Consider the following 23,641-nt stretch of genomic DNA (forward strand, 5'->3'; position numbering starts at 1 on the left):
CTCCGACTTAAGCCCGAAATCGATCGGAATCAGTATCTACCTTAGCCGTTCCCTGATTCCGCTCTGTTAATTGGCCGGCTCTGCGTCCCTCAAGATTAATGACTTTCATAAGGTGAATGCACCGGTATCTGACGCTTTAAGCCAGTGATTCTCAGCCGCGTCGCCAAGTTTTTCGGTTGAATTGTAGCTATCACACATACACACATGTGCGTACGCACGAAAAAGAATATTCTTTTTTTAAACATAAATAATGATAAAAAATATCATTTACAGTAAAGATTTATAGTAATAATATATTAGCATCAGAGAGTATGCATGTGTGTGTAACAATAAAATAAATTTAATATATACATAGAAAATAAAAAACTTGGAAATTAAATTAAATTAAATTACCTAGGAAATTAATCAGCGCGATATATATAAAAAAATACAACTCCAACACCGTCTTTTAATCATTGCCGCATTTATTTGGCACTCGATTATAGTGCGGCGCGATCGAGATACCACTAAAGTGGAGAACAGTGGTTAATGGTGAAGGTTAAGTGGTGACATGTTCCGAGTATCGGATGATATATATCCGAGATTTTTTATCCCATGCGCAACGGTAATTCCCGGTTTTATTGCCATGAAAAGTGAGTGTTTGCTGTTGCTTTAGCGCATTCGCTTAAGCTTAACTGACATGACACATAATTTGGAGATATGCTAACGTCTCTAAAATATCTCGCATACATTCAGAAGTTTTTCTTAATAATGATAAATTATTGACTCTGTAATGTTACATTGCTCTATTTTCATTTTAAACATTTAATTTTAATTCTTAATTTTATTTAATTTATTTTCATAATTTGTAATATAATAAAAATGACACAAAGTAAAATAAATTTATATTTACATATATATATATATATATATATATATATATATATATATGTTTGCATTTCAAAAAACGTAATTTATATTTGAATTATTTATAAATAATAATTTTGTAACAGCAGGTCATTAAAAAATATATTGATAAAACATAATGCATATACCATTTGTGAAACACACATCTCGAGATATTTCTTTAGGCCAAATCATATTATATAGAAATAGGCAGAGAAATGGTGTGTTATGTCAAGAAAACAGAAACATAAGCGTTAGCCAGAATTACCGGGCCACCTCAACGCGCGCATAAATTCATATTTTATCGTGAAATGCATAATGTATCATTTCAGCATATTTTAAGTGATGCTTTTTGGATACTCTTATGCATATTGTTCGTACGCTTAAAACTCAGCCGCGAGTATTCCGTAAGTGGATATAATCGCCATAAATGGATATCATATTTTCTAATTTTCATATTAATCGTGAAATTTTAAATTCTATTAATAATGACTATTTATTACCGTCAAATTAAAAATTTGCTGCACGCATCTAATATTGACATTTTAACATATATTTTAACTTTTTTGGCTATAAAAATATGTATTAATTATTTTGTTAAAGTAAGATTTTAGCGGTTATGAAATGACGTTTATTAGAAAGCTTTTAATCGCTGAAACAGTGTCGCATGATGTCGACGATAAATTCGCGAATTGAAATTAAAATCAGTTAATTGATAATCCCGTGATAGAGTATCGTCCGAAACGTTCAACTAATTAAATCGGTAATTAAAGGCCGTAAGAAAGGTCGTGGATGAAGGAAACGAGGGTATAGCCAAGGATCTTCTCTTGGATATTCTTCTGGAAGGAAATAAGCTGCTGTTAATTTATCGTAATCGCTCGGTGTGACTAAGTAAGTGAGCGACGCCTCGCAATATTCTTTATTAAAATATCAAGCTACTTCTCTCTTCTTTGCGCGTCTGCTCGATTTCATCCCTGAGACGCAACTCATCCCCGAATGTGCATCTCCGAATAAGAAACGATCTCGAAATTATTAATCTTCGTCATGTATGCAATACTTGTATACGCAACGCATTTTTAGTTTATTATTCTCATCTTTAAATAGTTCACATTATGTTATTTTTGAAATTTTTAGCAAAAATACCGTAGGATTAAATATAGTTTTAATTGCATGTATATATACATATAGTTCAATTTCTTATTTTATTGTAGTCACATTAACGTAAGAATATTATTTTGATTTAAATGGCATCCATTTCGCGCTGTTGTTAAAATCTCTTCGGCGCTTGTTCAGTCAGAAAATCGAGGATAAACGAAAAGTTTTTTCGACTACTCCCGACATCCGAGAGCGGAGGTGACGTTAATTCCCAGCGACAGGGGTAAAACGCTTCGCCATCCGGAAGGACACGCGTGACACCGTTTCGATCGATATACGCGTGTACTGGGGATGCGACGGCGGACCCCCGTAATCGCATCACGAGGCGATATCTCGATTCGTTTAATCGAACGGAGGCGACGATGAGCAAGAGTCACATGGACATTGCGAAAGTTGTTCTTCCACTTCTTTTTATCCCGTTGTCCTTTCACTGCGGATTAATTAGCTGATCCATGAGTCAGCGTGACGGATCGTGACGAGAACGAGAAGTGACATGACTCTTTCCTTAATTCGAACGCGCCAAAAGCTCTGCCGAAAGTGAGAGTAAAATTATATTTCTGTATTTTTATTTTATTCGATTTTTTCCCTATGGTTTCGAACTTTTTAATTTGTGTATTTTTTACATTTTTTTTATTTTGTCATACACGAACATATGCAAGTAGCTTGCGTTCTTAACTGATGCAAATTAATTCAGATTGATACAGCCTCGATAAACGAATCGGGAGACAAGAGACAGCCTAGTGATAAAAGTCGTGCATCGCCAGACAAATAGTCGCACTTCATAAATAAAACCATCGCGATAAATCAGTCCAATACGGGTCTCTTTAAAGTTCCAAATAAGCAATAACCGCCGAAGTGTGGGGATGGGAAAATGGAAAAGCGTAGAGCAATGGATTTTGTTCAAAAGAGGAAAAGGAATGAGTAGGGACGGAGGGGGAATGAGGCGCTAAGTGGGTCAGTGCCGGCACAATACGGTACCAAAAAATACGTTGTTATACAGACCGCAACGGAGATGCGCTCGGTGCATACGCGTTTCATCCGGACCGATATACCTGATAACGAGTTACAAAAAGGCGGCGTTGAAAAAAATAACTCGCTCTATACAGGAAATGGATATTGAAATGTGTATTTCGGCGAGGAGGTCGAAGTAGACCGGATATTGAAATATGCTTTCGCGCGCGGGGGATCGCTGTAGAATTCGTTGTAGGCTTGTACATTTTGAACAAAGGCGATTTTTTTGCAAGGTAGGGTTTGCACATTTTAAGAAGAGTTCAGTATTTTTATTTTTTATCCATATTTTTTTCTAGCAGAACTAAAAAAAATAATTATGAATTAAAAAAATTCTTAACACAATATTTTTGCTACCTAGTGTCTATGGTGAAAATATAATTTATTGAAATAGATGTAATTATGATTTCTTTTGCTTTGTTTTATTTAGTCGTTGGGTTATTATATTTCTCGCCTGACGTCTAAAGTCTTAAGGTCAAAGAATAAATAAGGAACGAAGGAAAATTAATGCAGATATTGAGGAGCAATATATTTTGCTATATCCGATAAAAAGCAATCTCGAAAAAAGAAACGGAAAATGTGCATCTAGAACAACGTCTATCTTTATCATCTTGTTAACCGTTTCTAGCACGTGCGACAAAGATATTATTTTTCATAAATGCGGCATAAATGGCCATTTCGCATGATTGCGTGGAGAAGTACGCGTACAGAGATTCATTTTGAACAAGATCTACAGGGTGATTTCTAGTTATACTTTCATGAAAGTCACGATGAGTCATCGTCAAGTCTATTTTTCTGCGCGATATTTTTTTTTAGAGATTTTACATTTTTTCTTCGTAAATATGTAAAAAACTGTATAAAAATATTTCTATACATAGAGCGTTTTAATATAATTTAATATAATACTTTTAATATTTTGATTACATGAAAGTGTATTTAGAAAACAATTTGTTTTAATTGCGTAATTTTTAATATCGTCATAAATATCGTCGATATATAAAAAATTAATCAAATTATTTTAATTACTTAATTATTTAATTATTTTATGATTTCTTTAAGATATACATATTGTGATAGTATACCGCGTTTTCTTAATTGAGAGAGAGATTACATCTATTAGCACTGTAGAGAGTATTGCTGCTCTTGCCTAAGACAATTAATTAAGACCAAGCAGAGAAAGAGAGAAAGATCGAAAACTGGAATTACCCGATTATATAAATATTTCCGCGATGGTATCTTAAGCATGCATTTAATGCGCCCAGAGCGAGAGAAAATTCGTTTACTTTCTATTACTCCTCGTTTTTATCGGGGGATGAGATCATTATGCGCGGCCCCTCTTACCACTCCGTGTGACGTCTTGCATCGCCATTTTTTCGGCCGGGGTTTTAGCAGGAGAGAAGCTTTTCGCCTCTTCGCGCGCGACAGTAATTTTACTTAATTAAATTCCGTTCTTTCCGCCTTTGGTGGCACGACCCCTCGTCGCGTTTCGGGCCGGCCACCGACCAACTTCCTCCCTTCCTCCCCCTTTTTCCCTGGTGCGAATGCCGCCTTTTCCTAACGCGTCACCCGCTGTATCGCCACTGATTTTTCTCCTCTCGCTTCGTCGCTTCGTTCTTGCTTCGCCGTCGCAGCTTCAAACGGTTTTTCTCGGTGGACGATCTCCAGCCATCAGCAGCGACAGACGCTCTCCGAAATACCAGAGGGACGGATCTAAAAAACTTTCAAGAGAGCTACTGATTATGGATTACATTTTCAAAGAAATAGACTTTAGCCACAATATTATTCATATTTTTTATATTTTATTTTTTTATATTTTCTTGATGAGAGAGATAATTATTACGTAATTTGCTTTGATTAATCTAATTTAAACATATGTTTATTTTTTTATAATAGAGATATATGTGAGTTAAAGTATCATTGTTGGAAAACCAGAAATAAATTTTAGATTATGTTAGATATTTGGACACAACTATTATCGCGAACATCATGTCATAAATATCCCGTGTATAGCATGCCGTTCGAACCTTTTACAAAAAAAGGAAAGGCTCCTAAAAAGGCTTTTTTCATCGTTGTATGCGTTGCCGTTACCTCGTCAAAGCGCTCACCGAATAATATCATCGCGATGATTTACATTTAACAAGCGGGGTAAAAGCGTGGCAAGATGTCAGCGGAGTCGTAACGAGGGAAGAATGTGTCTATCGCGGCTTTCGCAGTTGGGATAACGTTCGCGGCTGCTCGTTAAACGTCGTAAGAATTAAGGGCTCGACGAAGAAGGGCTCGGACGAAAGAGGGCGAGAGAGGGCAAGCTTCTTATTGCCACTTCATCTGCAATTAACATTTATGGGCACAGGCGAGTGCTGTTGGAAAAACTAATTAAATATTCTGCGACACGCTAGGGGCCTGCGGACCGATACTTGTACATAGCGTTACGTCGCTTTCAACCCTTGAAAAGACAAATATATAAAGAGATAAAAACTCAATGAGAGAAAATGCGTTTTTTCCAACCTGACTAAAGCTGAATTCAATTTACATACTTTCGTGTTAATATTTTTACTAACTTGCTTGATGCGCGATTTAGCACGAATATGTTTGATATGTTAAATGACGTATAATTTATAATAAAATAAAATTTAAAATAAAATATAATCGATAATGAAAAATAGGAGAAATTAATCTTTTTTTATTTAGATCACTTTATACAATTAAACACATTACAATTTTCAATCATTTTTTTTATTAATGTCATACTAAATTTCTTTTTTATAATTTGTCTAATTAAATCTTTTCTATAAAAAAAAAGGAGTCCACATATTAACGAACAATCTCTACCGGGAAATGTGCGAGTATCGACGCATATACAACACACTTTATACACAGTTAAACCGACCGTCCATACCGCACACTCGTTTGCGTAAAACGTACGTCATCTTTCAGCGCTGATGAACGCCGGTGTAAACGTGGTATAATCGCGACATGTTACTACCTATTTGTCGGTCGATTCGTAACGCGGGTCGGCCGGCTAACCTCCGAGGTGGGACGAGAGAGCGTCGAGGGTTAGTTCGGGCGAGAGAGAGTATATATCTGGTGGATTCGTGTGTGCAAACCACATTGGGTGGTGGTTGTCAAGCGCGCGATCCGCGTGTAAGCCCCTCACACACGATAAGCACCAGCCGATAACGGAAGAGCGTCCCTCCGGCGCTCACTCCCCACGTGACAACCGTTTCTCGCCCCCTCCCCGGGTTAACCCCTCGTCACAGGGGCTATCCCAGTACGGACGCTTTAAATTTTCGCCGATTTTCTTTAAAATCTTCGGGAGGGACGCCCGCGCCCGCGGACAACCTGGGATGGCAAGGGGATAAAGGCGAAACAACCTCTGCGCAAGGCGACAAGATAGCGCTGACGGATAGGGGCGGCCGCGCCGCGTTGGGGCGATGAGAGCTGTTTAGAGATTTTCGACGTGATAACGCAGAAACACGGCCGCGAACGCGTATTTAAATCCGCGCGCGCGTATGTTGTACGCCGCAACCGGGGATTTTCACTGATTTAGTTTTTTCCGACATGCTTTTCCGACCCGGCTTGGTCGGCTGGTTCGCCAGCGACGAAAAGCATCTCGAAAGGAATGCAATTTGGCGATCGATCCATCTAGATTAGATCAATCGATCTTGGAGCTGCATCTTACATTCTCAAACTTTTTATGCATCCTGATTCTATATCATATTTTTATATTTCTTCATGCAATAATAGAAGATAAAATTAAATTATGTTATATAAATTTTAGATAAATTGATGAGATATCATAAACTATAATTATTATTCTAAAATTATTTTTAAAAATATATAGATATTTCCACGAAACAAAATCTTAGAACGAATTTAAAATGTTGCCTTCCATTTAGTGATGAGTTTTCTAAGCTACAGCATCGTTGTCAGCTTCCTCCAGATTTTCGATAACGATAACGCGATACAACAGCGGTAAGCGGCTATGAGGATTCATCCGGATTTAGTTTCCTGGCTACGTTTTTCGGCAGCCACCCTTTTTTGGCAATCGGTTTACAGTGGCACTCTCCTAGGACGGGCAGATGGGTCCGTTTAACGCTATCGCGCTGTCAACATTTTCCGCTGCTTCGTTATCGATAATCTCCCGACTGACGAAAAAAATCACGCATCGTTTGTTTTACCGTATTTACGATATACCAATCTCAGCCGACTGAATTTCTACTTTTCCGCTTGCAAGCGCTCCCATGTTTCTTCATGGTTTATCATTGCTTGTTGCAATTTATTCGAAAAATAAAACAGCTGATAAAATTAGCGCCAATTAATTTTAAAGTTAATAACGATTAAAAAAAATTTTTTTTTATTAAATTACTATAGTCTTATTTTAATATTAATAAAACTAGTAATGCGTAAGAACTCCTTTGCAAAAAAATTATATTTTCTTATTTAATGTTTTTTTAATATAAGAAACGAATTGATGGCAATCTAATTAATAATGTTATTACAGTCATATAAGTATACTTTTTTTAAATCTAGAATTATACAAATTATTGGGAATGTGACATTATAGAGTCAATAAGTTAAATATCAATATATTTCAAACTAGAGTATATTTATCATGAACAATGCAACCAGCCACTTTCGCAATGTCACTATATCTCTTGTTCCGACTCAAAAGAGGTTAAATAATATCCCGCGTAACCATACACAGAAGTAAAACTCTCCGAGATTTATCCGCACCCTCGGTGTAGCGCGATGCATACCTCGTGTCACCGTTTTTCCCACCGCTTCATAACTTCTCTCCTCTCTCCTCTGTCCCTGTACTGTCCCCTTTATTCTTTTTTTTTTTTTCTTTATTAAACCACCGCGCGCTATTTGTAGTCGACTACGACGACACGAGAAGTAGCAACCCGCCGGTAACCCTGAGATATTATGTAGCCGTGCAAACCGCGCGATGTGACAAACGTTTACCCGCCCTCGTACCCTCTCTACAAGCACCTCCTTCCCGCGCCCGCGCTTTACCTGCCTGCCTTGTCGCGCGCGAATTCGCGGGGGTGCGAGGGGGCGCATTTTTGCGCTTGCACACACAAACGAGGCACGATTCGCTCGTACACGCGCCGCCTGTGTGTGTGTCCCGCGGCAATATGGAAGATCATATGTCATGCCGGGGGTGAACGTGGGGCCGCGGACTCACCGGGGGTGGCACGCACACCCCTATGGAGAGGGCCGGCCGCTCGTTCGTCCGTTTGCACACGCCGTCCGTTTTCAGCTTGTGCGTACACATTGCACGACATTCAGGGGTGGATGTGGTGTTCGAGGAAGGACGCCGTTCGCAGATGGATGAGATTATTTTAAGCTTGATTTGTCCGGGATGTCTTAATACATAATCCCTAGTTATTTTTAAATAGCATCTCTTTCCATTCTCGATGAAATTGAGAATCGAACATACGCGTGTATTTGACAACGATCGTTTTATTTAATAACTATTATAATATTGATTAACACATATTATATATTTCATGAAGTAAGACTTCAAATTAATCAAAATTTTGATATTGAATAATTTTATGCGGTTAAAGAAAGAATAAATAATGAATTTTCTAAAAAAGCAGTAATATTGACGTGGTATTTACAATATACAACTTGATAAGACTAGGTAGAATGATATATATTATTTACTTTTTTAATTTATTTTTATCAGTGCATTTCTGTATATATATATATATACTGTTATCATACGTTTATTTCTTTTATTTATTTATCAATTAATTACATTGATTGGTCGCATAATGGTACTTTACTCCGATTTTGTCTCGCGGTAAGATTTGACATTCTGACGGAGCATCGATACACAAATTCGTGGGGCGATATCGAGCACGAATCCGACCCTGCACGCTTACACACGCGCGCGCGTAGATTGAATTTCCGCGGACGGTGATGTAACGCCGCTGGCGAAAACGAATAAGCTAAATAAAATAAATAGTAAGGGCTTTCCGCGTCGCACTGTTCCCCATGAGGTGTGCGTACGTGCGTGCCCGCGTGATGTACGCATCGTGCGTGCGCGTGAGCGTGTGCGTCGCGTCGGCGTCGTCCGGTCATACGTGCGGCTTATTAATCTGACGCTAAAGCGATATAAAGCGGCCGCCTGGCCGACAGCTACGACGGTACTTCATGCTTGCTGCAATCCCCCCGTACAAGCAGGATCGCGATAGTAGGATTAACCCTCTCATCGTCGAGGAATCTGAAGGGTTGAACGACAGTGTATATAACAAATAATGCGTGGAAAGTCACTTTAAAAGATTCGAAATTATGAATCAAATACTAATACATAAACGGGAGGGAAAATAAAAAATAAAAATTGTTTTTTTATCCATATGTGAAGAGAAACAATTATATTAAGAATAAATTACAGTATTATATATAAATACAATATTAATATTATATTGCGTTAAGAATATATGTATTTTTTAGACGATATTTAATATTTTTTAAATAGAAGCGCACAAAAAAATTTATCGTAAAAAATATTTATCATAAAAATGTTGGAGATACATTTTCGAGAGGTCGCATGTATATACACAGCGACTCAGGGGTGTGTATAGTCGTGCGAGGGGGTGGTGCCCGGGGGTAACTGGTTGATATAAAGCGCATAGCGCAAGTCGGCCGTGGCGAGACTCTTTGTTCGGGCAACAATATAAGGGTGAATCGCGGTCGAGGATTGTTTGCGCCATATTGTTAGGGTGGGAGGATGATTCGACCATTTATTACGCCGGCATTCCAGCCTGATAATACTAGTAACACGACTGCTAATCGGAATGCCGGGTTTATTCCTTATATCGTTGTAACCGGAAAGATATGTTTTTGGAATTGGATCTCGCGATTGCCAGTATTTTGTGTCGTGATTTTTGAGCTCCAACACATTTATTTATTTATTATACACTCGGGATCAGAATATTTCAAATATTATTTTATTTATTTATTTTTTTTTAATTAAAACAAACTTTGCTCCATGTTTATATCTTCATTGACGCTTCTTGGCTAAAGGCAAGAACATTGAACTCCGTCGATGGTTCTCCTCGTTTCGAAAATTACGTAGATCTCACTGTCAACGGACAGTGCCATAAATTTAACAACACCCCGGCGCAATCGGAGAAGCACCACCACCCTCTTCTCTATCGTCATCGCGGACACAAAGGGCATTCGCGATATCTGCCTGGTAAGGGCTAATCGATGCACATTTCGCCAGGGCGATTTCCGTAATTGCGGCGACGCATTAAACGTCGTGTGCATCGACGGCGACGGACGCTCGCTCGCTCGCTCATCAGGGGTGGGTACTGACGAATTAGAAGAATTCCACCATAAAAACCGGGGGACGGCGGGCACGGGCGGCTGCTGGTGGTCCAACTCTCTCGACAGAGCTTGGTGGAATACCGTTGCGGCGGCGGTATTGTGCGCCACCCGATATTAAAATGCCGGTGATTGATGTGTATACCGTGCCGGCGGAAAGAGTGAAAGAGTGAAAGAGAGAGAGAGAGGCCACGTTACGCGATACGTCGGGGTAACCAATGGGACGCGCGCTACTCTTCACCCCCGAACCGGCACCTTACTAAAATACGAGGCTGTCATAACGGGGTGATATTGCGTCTTCCCGCGGGGACCACCCTGCTTCTTTGTGACCGTCGGCCTGGGATATCCGCGGGCGCTCGGCCGGGCTCGGAAAGAAAAAAAGAAAAGAAAATAGAAAGGCATCGCGCAATCGGTGTATTTATATCCGCGTAAATCATCCGGCCATTGTGCCACGTCTGCTTCCGAAGGAACGCAACCTGCGTAAATTTCGCGATTTTTGTGATCTTCCTTCTTGGCAGAAGGGAATAAAAGACAGGCGGAGAGTTACGACGAAGGTCGTGTTAAGAGCGCATCTTGTCGCGACTTATTCAGGCTATTAAAAGTTGAAATGACAAAAGGGTCAGTTTTTGCAAGAGAAAATTTTTCATATTGAAATCTAATACAAACACAATTATATAATTTTATATTACAATTTATTAAGATTTTTATATTATTATTTTGTATTAATCTTTAATTATATTACAATTTAATTAGAGATTTTTATTTTCTTTATATTTGTTTAAGAGAATTCTTCCCAGGGGAGTGTGTAGAAAATTATTTTTTCTCTCCCCTCTCGAGTTCTAATTTGTGTAGCTGAATTGTCTCGGTGATTTTCAATCGCCAGACTTGTCTCCTCTTCAGCTCTGTTGACGTTTACATCGATTTATTACGTCGTGGTTCTCTCTCCCCGAAAGCTCGCGGAAATCGAACGAACGACGAATAACGGTTAAGTGTGAGTGGCGAGACACCGCGGAAACCGAGTTTTGCGGTGCTAAAATCAATTCCGTGTTTGCCTGTCAATTTGTCGCTAATGGCCGGCCAGGTAACACCTGATGATAACGCGCCGTTCCCTGGCAGTTTACCTCGAATGTCGATTTTAGTATTGAAGCATTCAGGCAGGACGCAACTGACTCCCTTGGATTAACGCTTGCCAAACACAGAATGCTATGCAATACCGGATGATACATTTTTAAGATAATATCAACAATGGTCTTGCGATCGTTGCAGAAGATTTTTAACGTCACTTATGTCATTACATTTTTAATTTGCATCTTGAAAATGTATAATTTTTTAATATAATAAAACTAAAATTTACGCTATAATATAATTAAAGCGTAAATTAAAATTGTGAATTGATTAATATAATAACGTGATAAAAATATGTTAAAATGAAATAATTTCAAACATTTTTTTCTGCATTCGTGTATTTTCTTCAACGCGTTTCGAAACGTCGTCGACAGAAACGAATTCATTCGGTATAACGCGATAAACATTCGACGTTGCGAGAAGTAGAAACAACAATGATTGTGCAGACGGTACTTTTAACGTGATAATTAATAATATAATGTCGTAATTACGTTCGATGTAATAACCAATAGTGTTGTTGAATATCGTACGAGTTTAATGTTTGAGCCATCCATTTTTCCATTCCGCGCCTATTAAAATAAAATATTAACGGTGATAATGTAAAACGGGAATCATTAGCGAGATTCCTCTATAGTGATGATGGAAATAAATTTCATTGCGAACAAACGTTCATTCATAATAAATGTTTGTTGCGTTCAAAATTTCTTCTCGCGAATATTCGATTACTTTTTCAATTTTATGATTTTCACCCGAGTTACCAGTTTTTTTCATATAAATTATTAACGTTTTATTAATTTATGATATAATATATTAGATATATGCACAATAGCAGGGATTTTTAGAATTAGGAGTTTCACTGAAGTTTAATAGTGCGTATGTGTCGATAGCAATACTGTAGTAGAGTAACATGTATAAAAAATGAAATATTTTACTGATATATTTTATTGATATATTTTTATATTATTTTAAAAATGTTACACAATACTATTATATATTATGCATAATGTGATCTATTCATTAATAAAGCATCGCGCATGATGTTTTCTCTGAATATTGCAAATATAATCTCACGTTAAAAAATTATAAGTTTTTCGATATCAAACACTAAACTTTAAGTTTAAACTACCGAACATGAAAGTTCAATATGTTATATTTAAATGTAAAAACGGAATAAACAATATAATATTTCGCAGAAAAAATGTATAATAATAAAATCAATAATTGGAGTGTTAATTATAATGTCGTACGTCGAATAAAAGTATTGATAGTCTGATTTAGATATTTCTAGTAATAATATATACGGAACGAAAAAAAAAATCGGATATTGGTACGATTTTAATTTGTTGTTTGATGCGTTTTTCCATAACGTCTGATTCTTCGTCTACTATTTTTAATGGAAAAAAAATGTATATTTTACGGGATCGAAGAGTCGGCATTCTCGTAATTTCAGCGGCAACCAGTACACACCCGCGTATCTTTTTAGAGCTCGCGAGAGAGCGAGTCATTACGTAATAGCCGTACGTACAGAGCGTATACGATTAATACGGCGCCTATCAGTTTTTCATGGAGAAATAATCCTCTCAGTAGAGCTAGGTACGTCATATCGCGCGCGTCACGAGGCGGAAAAAAGCAGCACGTGTTCCGCGACCGAATTTTACATTTTCGCCCGGCGAGCTCGCGATGCGAGAGAGCGCGTGGCTTCTCACTCTGCAGCCAAATATAAAAATGAAAATATGACGTGCATGTAATATCTGGATTACAATGCGATCGGCCGGCGTTGGTTCGGAAAATATTTGCGTTGCTTTTTTTTCCTTTTTTTTTCGAGAAAAACGCTGCCAAATTTCAGTGGTTTATGTATATAGAGATCTTCTCGCGTTTCTTTGTTTGCAATTTATTTCCTTTTTTTTATATCAATGAGTTGGAAAAGAAAAAATCATTATTTGTATCAAGTACAATAGATATACTCTGGATAACAAATGTTTTTAGTTAAATATATAAAATAATTAAAATTTGTTTTATTTCTGAAGTAATTAAATTGGAGACATACATTTTCTTTACGATGATAAAAAATTAAAAAATAGGATTTGTGTTATATATGTAATAAGTAAATTCAACCAACATTCTATATGAATTATTAGAAAAAGATTGTTATTAATTGTGCATTTTTATCGTACACTTTTACTTAACGATTGAGGATATAGAATCCAAAAAAAGTACGATTTCCCGGAAATATCTTTGTGTGAACAATCGAGAAGTCGCTCTTTATCGCGCTCTCCCGTGAGAAGCGAGAATATGCAAAGAGGTTTAAAATGCGACGCGTAAAGGCGGCTTAACACCCCGTAACCCGGCTGCCGGAAAAAGACGAGAAATTTGTATTTGTCGGCTCGTTTCTCGCTTTTACGGGAAGCATCCATCCACCGAACAACCTTTGCTCGCCCCTTCTCCATCCGTTCTCTATCCCCCCGGTTCTCGTCGTGTTGTACATCGCTATGCAAACTCCTTCGCGATCTCATCCACGATAGGATGCAACCAACCCTCGCGACACCCTCATGATACTTTCTCGCGAACCTTCTCGATACCTCTTTCCATTTTTTCTCGTCCTCGCAAGATTTTACGAGATGCGCTCGTAACACCAGAAAAGCGACCGAAAGATCTGCCGGAAAATATAGAACCAGCGACGATGCGAATATAATAGCAATCGTACACGAAGATATAACATTCGCTCGTTTCGACTTTATGTTACAATATCATTAATCAGATTATTCTAGAGGATAAATTCAATTTTTTAATAATTTATTTAATTAAAGTTTTCAATTTTTCTGAAAGCGAAGAGAAAGCGAAATAAATTATCGTAAATGATTTCACTCAATTATTTTTACGACGACGTGAACGTCTTCTGTCACGTTATTCTCGTTTCCCCAAATCACCGAAAATAAGTTTTAGCTTTTTCGAGGGGGACATGAGAGAATGGGTTAACTCAATGTTCTATTTCTAGAGTGTCTCTATACATAAATAGAAAGCATTTAGCATTTACGTATAGACTTCGAGAAAACGAGAAAATCTTTTATGTAATAAAACGTTATTTAATAGAATGTTATTTAATATGTTTTATTTTGAATTAAATCTCTCCCTACAATCAAATCTCGCTACAAAACATTGCAGTAATAAAGTGATAATATTATTTCAGAAACCATTAGTATATAAACAGATAATTATGAAATCTATATCAATTTAATAATTTCACAATGATTTTAGTCATTATAATTTTTTCTAATACTTTTAATTTCTTCTAGCATTCTGATTACTCTCTCGTTTTAATATTTTCTGAATATATTTTTAATATCCTACGTGTTGATAGCCAATCTTAAACTTGTATCCTCACAATGAAACGCTTAATTATCTCAGTTGTAAGAATGGATTTCTTTAAAAAAAAAAGTCAAACTGCCCCATCTATATATTACCTGATTCTTGCAATGTCTCTATATTATTATTCGCGTTTTCGCGCGCAATAAATATCAGCGATCGCATAATCTCCCTCCGCCGAATGTCACTCGTATCGGGCTCGAATTTTCCGCTTTGATGCGGCGTGGACCGAATCATGACTCTTCCGACAGTCACCGTCGCCGTCAACGGTCTCGATATTATCCGCGATGATGGCGCGCCCGCATGTATCAGATTTTCGACATTTGAAATTCGCACCTATAGCCGGAGGGCAGGTGTGACGGGCCCGCTCTCGTGCTCTCGCACTCGATACTTTCGGCAAAAGCTTTCGTCGAAATATAATCCAGCGCGGGGTTAAATTACAGCCGCGGCCGGCGGTCGTTCGGACAGATATTTCAATTGACAACGTTATTCCGAAACGGTTATGGACCGATGCGAGCTGCGTGCGCGGATATGCTTGTACGTGCCGCTTTCGTCATCCCTTTCGGATTCTACGAACGTGTTCCGTGTCGACGAAGCGACCCCCTGTCCCTTTCTCTCGCCTGCCGTTTCTCCTTCTCTCTTTCACCCTGTTGTGTGGGCGTTGGGTGATTTTTTTTACTTTACTCGCCGCGCGTATCAATCGCCGGCCGCAACGCGCCGAAACGCGATTTCGATATTCCGCCACCGTATGGAAAACCCTGTAACGATGTTACGTCGTTCGCCATTTAACGGTGGGATTTTTAATGTGATTGCGACGAACGCGCCCCGAGCGAGCGGGCTGCAATCGCGCGCGAGTCCGCGGAAATGGAATTCGTTTGAGATGGATTGTAAGATTGATGCGGGTGTTACCTTTTGTAATTTCGTTCTCTTTCTCTCTCTCTCTCTCTCTCTCTCCCTCTCATCGTGCGTTGAATTTATTTGTCTTCTTTTCTTCCATTTTTTTGTGTTTGAAAGTGAAATTTATCGGAAGAGATCTCTATCTTTTTATTGATCCTTTATCTTCTTTTTTGTGTGAAAAAGTTATATAATATATTTATATTGAGCATTTTTACAAGCAGCTGAATTTAGAGATGTGGAGACTTACTCTATTACAATTTATAATTAGGTAATTGTTCAAAATTTATTAATTGTTAATAATGAGTCTTGTGTGCGTTTCCTCACTACTTGAAAATTAAACAATGTTAATAGAGTAAATTAAATAAGTAAATTTTAACCATAATGATCATTTATTTATAATTCATCTGCTTAATATTTTTATAATATTCTCCGCGTTAGATTTAGAAATGCTTGTATTGCTATAGCTGTATTATAGCGATAAACTATAATAGTGAATTCGTGGATAACATTTAGGATATTCATGTGCGATATTCGATGAAATACGCGAAATAATAATCGGCAGAATTGGCATGTAGGATGTCTAAACCTCGCTCTTGCAAAGTGTGAAATACGTTAAATTGCAAAAAAAAAATAAAAAAAATAAAAATTGGGGTCGAAACGAGAAAAAACATATCGCTGTCATGGCGCTAAATTGTCATGATATTTTTTTCCCAATATATAACGGATATCTCGCTCGGCTGTATGCCCGCTAGAAAGATCGCGCATTATTGTATCTTTGCACACATAAAATACAAATGCAGTTAATCTTCATGAAAGCGGCTAATACGAATAAACATGAAATATTAATGTATCCTCCTGTCGTTTTTGCACGGCTTGCATTTTTCTATCTGTCACTCATTGCGATGGCACACCTCTCTTTCTCTCTATCTATTCGTTTTTCTCCTGTTTCAGAATTTTATATAAATCGTAAAAGTATATTTTTCTGTCAGTGTATTATTTATTATAATGAAATTTAAAGTATATAGCTTTATACATTAAATATTTTAAATAATATATATTTTAAATAATATATATATATATATATATATATATATAATTTTAATTCACTTTTACTATGAAATATATGTATAAGTAAAGATCTTGTTATTAATATATTATGTTTTCGAAATATTAATTGTTGAATGTGAAATAAAAGAGTCATTTAACTTGGCGCGGATCGAAAAAATTCTACAGCAGGAAGGAGTGCAATCGGAAATTAACGCAACTCGAGAAAATTCGTATTTTCCACTGCAAGCGGGAAATGAGCAGTCGAGCCATCCCGTTTGGACGATCATTCGTGGGTCAATCAACGTTCGCGCTTGCATAGGAGCAGTGTTTGGTTACCGGGAGACAGATAGATAGAGAGTGAAAAAGAGGAAGGGGTGAGAGAGAGGGAGAGAGTGGGAAAGAGGCAGTGTCGAGAGCTTGCTTTAAATCTGATAGCTCTGTGTGGGGCGACCACTGGCTTTTATTAATTAATAACAAATGTATCCCGGAATGAGTTCAACATCAAATAAAATGATATTCCTGTCGGGTAATCCGGCCGCACTCTCCCAGTCTCGCATCGACGAGGACCTATTCATATCGCGAATTTTCAGCTGCGAATGTCCATGTCGAACTGTGGACTGTACAGAAACGCGTGGAAAATAGAAACTCGATCGTTAAATAATAATATCGAACTGATAAATAGCAGCTGCATCTTATTTTATTTACCTGCTCGACATTCGCGATGTATCAGATTTTTCACAACCTAAATTTTTTTTATTTAAATAAATTTTAAAAAGGAAATATTCACACTCTTCTTTTTTAAAGTATAAAAATTACAGAATTATTGCTCATTTTTTTTACATTTACAGAAAGCATATATAATTATTTTAGAATAGATATTTCAGAATAATTATCGATTAATTTGGAAAAATTTGGCAATATTTGTTTATTGGATTTGTTATAGATGCAAGCTGTAATGCTACCTCTCTCTCTCTCTCTCTCTTTTTCTATATTTGTTTCTCTTGAAACGTCATCTCCCGGAGGTGTAGATTACGCGAATCGCTGTAAATATGATGCGAAAAATAAATAACGCGGACTGGCGTGTAAAATCGCATCGGCGGGTAGAAATAAACCGTATGAATCCGCGCGTAATTGCACGATTAAAATTTGACCGCGCTCTCATTATCGTTATCGCGTTACCGCGATGGAAAATTGCGGCCTCCGCGTAAGTCATTTATGTCGTCTACAATTATTTGCGTAATAACCGACGTTATAAATCCGTGCGCTTAATGCTCTGGAATACATATATTTGCGGGGGCTTTTGACGCGCGTGGCAGGTGCGTTGATATTTTTGAAAAATCGTCGCAAAATTCGAGGAAAGTCGAAATTTTCGTCGCGATACAATTTAAAGGAAACGCGATCAAAGCTCCGCGTTGATCTGTACTTGGTCCCGTCCATTAATTACGGATAATGTTCGGTCGGTCACCCTCCCCGAGGGGGATATCGCGTGAAATATACGCAGGATAAACGCCGATTTCGCGAGCGCGAAATTACTGTGCTCGCGGTGTAAAAACATCGGAAAAATTATTCATGTCGTTTTTATACGGCGCCTTGCTCTCTCGGAAAAGCCCGGCCAATTTCGTAGACGCGCGAGCGCGCGCGCTAATTTGCAAAACCGTGAAACAATACGCGATTTTTACGCGTATCAGACAGCGATACCTTTCGCGGTATATATTCTGCGATTCATTATATTTGAGCGTATGTAAATGCGAGTATGCGTGAAAAACTTCGTTGCGAAATTTATAATTTCGACGAATCAAAAATTGTGCACAATATTCCGAAGAAATTATATCAGTTTTTCGAGGAATTATTCGGTAAAAAATATACCTCTCTCTATTTGTGAGATATCTTGTATAAAAACAACAACACATATACTTTTGTGAGAAAAATAAAATTCAATTTTGCAAATTATCTTTTTAAATCGAACAACGTCACGCAAATCTGCAACTCGTCTTCACCTTTTTCGTACAATCGATGGGATCCCATCGAGATTCAATTTGATCCATGGAGATTGACGTGTTTTCCGAGGAGATCAAGACGCACGCCGATCCGTTGAGGAGGGTTAAAGTGGCGGATATCAAACCTGTATAATAGCGAGAGTGCGAGGGAAAGGATGACGAAGAGAGGAAAGGAGAAGGGGTGAGGAAGGGTGCTCGACGACGGGGTGAGCGATGCCTGGTATAAGTCAGAATGCGGACAAGCGTGTGGTTTCGGGGGTGAGAAGTTTAAATGGCTCGTCCGTATGGTGCTTCTCCACCCCTTTCTCTCTCATCCTATCCCTTGTACGCTCTCGCTCTCTATCTCTCTTTCCCTTTCTCTCTTTATCTCTCGTAAACTCCGAATTCGAAAAGCCCGTTCAACAATCCAGCTACCTTTTGCATCTTCGTCACGCGAGTTTCGCCAGCAACAAGATATCGAATCGGCGTTGTGTGTATATTGGCTTTTTCGTTTGATTTTTTTATAAATATTAAAGCCGACACATCCCCTGTATAGTAACGTTGTTGCTGGTTGCTGGTCACGGGGCGAGCATTTATTGCGCGACCGAGTTCAAGTCCGCTCGCGCTCGAGCGACCACGCGAATAAAACCGTCGAGGAGCATACGTTTACGTAGAATTAATCGGAAATCCAATAACTCGCCTCTCGTCGCCGATGTAGATTCAATCATGTTTGTCCGCGCTACGCGCTTCTGACCATTTACATGGATTTACATGGACTTAATTATTGTCATCCGATGCTCGAATCTCGTGGTTCCAATTCTGTTTATTTCCTTTTTTTCGCGGTACCCTTCGCGGATAATCAGCCGAAAGAAAAAACGCAAAATTACACTTTAGGCACGCTAAAAGAAATTTGTGCTTATTTGACGCTACAGAATTGTGGTTATGAACGAGTTTAAATTTAGGTATTTTATTTTAGATATTTTATATACATATATATATTATTTTGAAAAAATATTGATAAGTGATGTTGACGTTTAACACACATTGTTTGCATGAGGTATTATTAATTTCCATGGGAAGTATCACGTTTGTCATGTATTTTCTGTGAATGTCATCAAAATATTTAACATTGTTACTACAAAACGTCACTCCAAGTGTCAATGCTAATTCTAATTATTGAAACAATTTGTGATTTGAAAACAAGATGTAGAGAGAAATATGAGATGTATCTGCTCTTTTATACCGACATGTTTTGATTGTTTTCTCTTTCGAGATATTTTAACTGATAATAACAATGACATTTTGACATCAATCATCTCGATCGCGTTCTATCGTTTTCATGGCGATCAGGCATTTCTCTCGACAACAATAACATATGTAAACGAGAATGATCCGTTCACGAGGAAAAGGAAGGAAAAAGGAGTCGCGGAAATTTCTCGCCGACGATTTGCACCCTTCGCGCGAAAATCGCACAGCAAAGCCCCTCTCGTATGCTCGTTCTTCCGCCACGTTTCATCCCCCTGCTGTCAGACAACTGACAGTGCGGCCGCCCTGCTGCCCTCCCTCATCCCTCTCTCTCCGCTCCTCCGTTGCTCTTCTGCATCTCCACTCGAAAATTTCCCTTCTTTTTCATAATTTTATTCATTTTTCTTGCCAACCATAGCGATCCCGCGGCCGTCTGTTTGCCTATGCAAATGCAGCGCGTCGGAGCGAGCTGTTTCTTCCGTCTCGGTTTCGCCAACCCTCCTCGCCTCGTGCACGTTTTACAATATCGACCACCGTCCCACCCCCGAACCCTTCCTTTCGTCTCTTTCTTCTCCTACCGGTGTCTGAATATTATTAGTAATTAACGAAAACGTCCGAATATCGCTTTATATACGAATCTACCGTACCGTTGCTCCCACGAATTACATCGCTCGCGGCGTATAATTCGATGAATAAATCGTGTTCGAATTAAAACTTTCGAGGACCGACGGGTCTCACGATCGTATGATATTAAAAACTAGCCTCTAAAACTAAATTTGCACTATACGAATTGAAAAGCGATGGATTATTAAAACGACAAATTCTTGCAAGACATTTAATCCGTCGCATTTTGCTAGAAAACAAATTCAGTAATAGAAGTAAAATTCAGCATTAGAAGACAGTAAGATACTCACTTGTTTATATATCTTAATGATCAAAAACGAATCCTTTTTTTCACGCGAAAGATCTGCAATTTGAGACAAAAAGAGTTTTGTTGTTTACAGTAATTTTATTAAGCATCTTTCGATTAAATTGTTAATGAATTATAAAATCCGTATAGAATTTTTTGATAAAACTTTATTATATTTTTAAACAAATCGCAGGAGAAAACTTTAACTGAACGACGACATAAAAAATTTATTATTTAATCCGCCAATCTATAATCTGTTTTAACAATCTAACATAATTCAAGATTTAATTTAATCGTACTTAAAAATGTTGTGCTTTTCTTTTCAATATGATATGGATATCTTTAAATGCAAAATATAACAAAGTTTATTCTTTTTAGCTAAAAATTGTCCTTTCTAAAAATTTGGATATAAATGTACTCGTCTTGCAAAATATTTATTTTGATCAGCATTTAACGATAGTTTGTGTAACGTATAACGTTTCGTGCTGATGGCGCGATCGACGGGCAAGAAGGACGAAGACGCGACTGTGCCAGCGCTCTTACGATCCGACCGCACAAGTTCCGTCGATTTACCGCATCTGTGCACGTTTAGGAAGTTACTACGTTAGCGTGCCGCTTAAATCACTCCCTCGCTCAGGGCCTTTCGTATGAGGCATCGTCGCGATGATGCCGTGCCGCTCCCGAGCTTTTGCGGGAACAACCTCGTCATCTAAAGTTCATCCCCCGCGCGAGTCTTTATTGCGTTGGCAAGTTTCTCTTCGAGAGACACGTGTTCTTCGTAAGGGAGATCACGAGTGCGCGAATATCCGTCCAATTTCATGCACAATTATGATTAACCTTGGGATAATAGTGGAGAGATTTAATTATCAATTGAAGAAACTCGTGAAATTTGTCAAAGAATTATTTTTTAATTAAACTAAAGATTTGATTTTTATATTGTTATATATAAGAAAATTAATTTAAAAAAAGCACAAGTATTTATATTATAATATTATGAATTGCGTTTTATGTTGTTAGATTGTAGAACACGATAACATGTACTTGCAGAAATCTTTTTTTTTACATAACGAAAAATGCTTTATTGGTGTTATTTAATCTCAAAAATCGTGTTGAATCGGCAGTATCTCTGACTATATTAAAAATCATCAATCACAGAACTTCTTAAATCCTTTGACGTATAAAATAAATATACACACAAATTGGTATCGACTGTAAAAACGCTGGAAAAAATATATCAATATAAAATGCAAAAAGGTTGGCATCGGATAAAGATATCGAACATTCATGGAGGCGATTTATTCGCAAATTTTTTTCAAGGCGACCGAAAAAATCGACAGATTATCTCGTAATAATAAATAATGACATCTTTAATATCGACAGTAATTTACGACGTAATTTATGACGCGAAATCGGGAGTTTTCAGTTGTTAAGCGGCGGCCACATCGCGCGACAGGCCACACACTTGCGCCGGATGCGAGCGATGATCGACACGACGGTGCACGTGATAGCTTTATAAATTCGCGTTTTCCATGTGTATATATACATATGCGTGCGAGTTCTAGTAAATAAATACGGCGGAGCGAGTGAGAGTGCGCGCGCGTATTATACACCGGGATCGAAGTGGAGAGTATTATGGAATTTATTTAATCCACCCGACGCGCACTGGCTTTGTCGCATACGAATGCTGGAAATTGCGATCGATCATTATATCCGTCGACTCTCGTAAACGGCAGCTAACGTTTGTTAGGCGGATCTTGAAGCGCAGAAAAAAAAAGGTTCGTCGAATATTTTTGTTTATTCTGTTGATCTTGGTTAGGTTAGATTAGGTTTGGAAGCCGGTTTTTCAATAGACAGATTTAATTATTTCTGAGAATTGATATGAATTATTTTGAGATTAAAGAAGATAAAAGAAAAATTAATGTTAGATGTATTAAATATTGTACACTAAATGTGTATATTTAAAATATAAAACATATAATAATAATATAATAATATATAACGGAATACGTATATTGTATCAAAACGTATTTTAAGGAGAGAGACGTTATCTGTATCCCACGGAGCGGATTTGAGATCTCATCCCTTTTGTTCGTCTGTCATTCCCATGTCTCGCGAAAGCCACGAATCGTATTCTTCTCCTGCCAATACAGGTTTTGCCATTGCCGAATTTGCATCATTACATTCTGTCTGTGATGATTCCTCGCTCGATATATTTATAATAATTCAAGACTCCTTTGAGTAGTAAGAATATCTTTCTGGTTTAATTTTAGCATTTAAAATTAAAAATATCAGAATGCTGTAAGAAATTGCTTTATTAGTATTTTTAGAATTATGATTTAAAAAAATAAATTGCATAAGATTAGAATTTATTATTAAGTTTTAATATTAATATTATTACTTGGTTCTTATTTTTTTAGCATCAATTTAAAGTTATTATTGATAATCACTTTTTATGTAATAATTTGTGTTATGAGATTCATGAAAATTACACACAATAATCGAGGATTCGAAAAAAATAATGCTTTGATAATAGTAAAACATTTGTCTAAATATCGTTTCCGAAAATAAATAAAAATTGTCAGATACAATTCTTATCGCTATCAAAATTCTCTTGTTATGTAATTTGTCAGCGAGTGACGTGTAATATCTAATTATTAAGATGGTAAAAAAAGATACATTACTTTTTTTA

General features: G+C 37.5%; 1 protein-coding gene and 1 long non-coding RNA gene across 9 annotated transcripts in view; one reads left to right on the forward strand and one right to left on the reverse strand.

Moving 5' to 3' along the window:
• LOC145934914 (E3 ubiquitin-protein ligase Rnf220) overlaps positions 1–23,641 on the forward strand; it is a 144,219-nt gene that overhangs the window by 40,716 nt on the left and 79,862 nt on the right. The window lies entirely within an intron of this gene.
• The window catches only part of LOC145934948 (uncharacterized), a 103,388-nt gene continuing 84,058 nt past the window's right edge, over positions 4,312–23,641 (reverse strand). The window contains exon 3 of the long non-coding RNA XR_014425135.1: positions 4,312–4,766. This is a non-coding gene — a long non-coding RNA (uncharacterized LOC145934948). The remainder of the gene's footprint in view (positions 4,767–23,641) is intronic.

The sequence above is a fragment of the Prenolepis imparis genome, unplaced genomic scaffold, assembly GCF_030444845.1.
Source record: "Prenolepis imparis isolate NDT839.2.m4 unplaced genomic scaffold, iyPreImpa1.0 SCAF_1, whole genome shotgun sequence".
Classification (NCBI taxonomy): domain Eukaryota; kingdom Metazoa; phylum Arthropoda; class Insecta; order Hymenoptera; family Formicidae; genus Prenolepis; species Prenolepis imparis.